We start from the raw sequence: 1332 nt of genomic DNA, 5'->3' as shown, positions 1-1332 counted from the left end.
TTCCATTGAAATTGATCCATAATGGGGAGATACTCAATGGGAAAATAATATGCTAATTTACTATCCACAGACCGCAAATGGACTGATCATGAACGAGGAATGAAAATTTAGTCACACTTCTGATTGTACACGTATTATTTTACCCCCACTCTCTCTCTCTCTCTCTCTCTCTCTCTCTCTCTCTCTCTCTCTCTCTCTCTCTCTCTCTCTCTCTCTAACACACACACACACACACACACACACACACACACACACACACACACACACACACACTCTCTCTCTCTCTCTCTCTCTCTCTCTCTCTCTCTCTCTCTCTCTAACACACACACACACACACACACACACACACACACACACACACACACACACACTCTCTCTCTCTCTCTCTCTCTCTCTCTCTCTCTCTCTCTCTCTCTCTCTGAATCGCGCGCGCGCGCTAGTTCTAATAAATAATTCAATTCATTAATGGTGTCGGAAGAGATGGTTAGCAAGAAATCCTTTAGGCTCCTCGTAAACTGAAATCTGTCAGTAGTAAAGCTTTTTATGGCTGCCGGCAAGTTATTGAAAACATCGTTCTCCTTAATGATGGAGACTTTCTTGCACCAAAGTAATTAACTTACCAATTTTTGTGGAGATTATTCACTTCTAGTTATGACTTCATGAAATGAGCTGTTGATTTGAAAATATTCATTTGTTTTTAAACACAATATTCACGGTGAGAACGTATCTTCTATCTCCACCATGTTAACTGATCTATTTATATGATCTTTATTGTAAGTTGTGTTATATTAACGGTAAAACACAAAACATTTCTTACATGCATTTCCACTGTTTTCCAACAAGCTGACAATTTTTCATGAATAATATATTAATACTGAAATTTTTAGAAAAATTTTGAAAGACAGGTTTTGCAGGCAAATTTCAAAAATAAAAAGACCATAGTGTTCATTATAATACAACTTCTCCATGGTTTTTAATTCCTACTCCGAAGTTTTCTTTTGTTTTCTTTACTGCTTGCTCAGCAAACAGATTGAATAACATCGGAGATAGGCTACAACCCTGTCTCACTCCCTTCCCAACCACTGCTTCCCTTTCATATCCCTCGACTCTTCATGCCCTCGAGTAAGAAAACTGACCGTTAGAATTCCATGGTTCTGGGATAAATGGTTTGAGAGGAAAGGTACATTTACTTAGAAAAGTTACGGAAAATTTAAAGATGTATTGCACTTAACGTCGTACATGCACTCATTTAAATTCATAGTTTCTTTCACTTTCTAATAGTATGCATGCTGTACAAAAACATAACATTTGTTTCATGATATTTACTTTTTT

The sequence above is a fragment of the Schistocerca gregaria genome, unplaced genomic scaffold (assembly GCF_023897955.1).
Source record: "Schistocerca gregaria isolate iqSchGreg1 unplaced genomic scaffold, iqSchGreg1.2 ptg000577l, whole genome shotgun sequence".
In the NCBI taxonomy this organism is placed as follows: Eukaryota; Metazoa; Arthropoda; class Insecta; order Orthoptera; family Acrididae; genus Schistocerca; species Schistocerca gregaria.
This window is presented reverse-complemented; position numbering follows the sequence as displayed.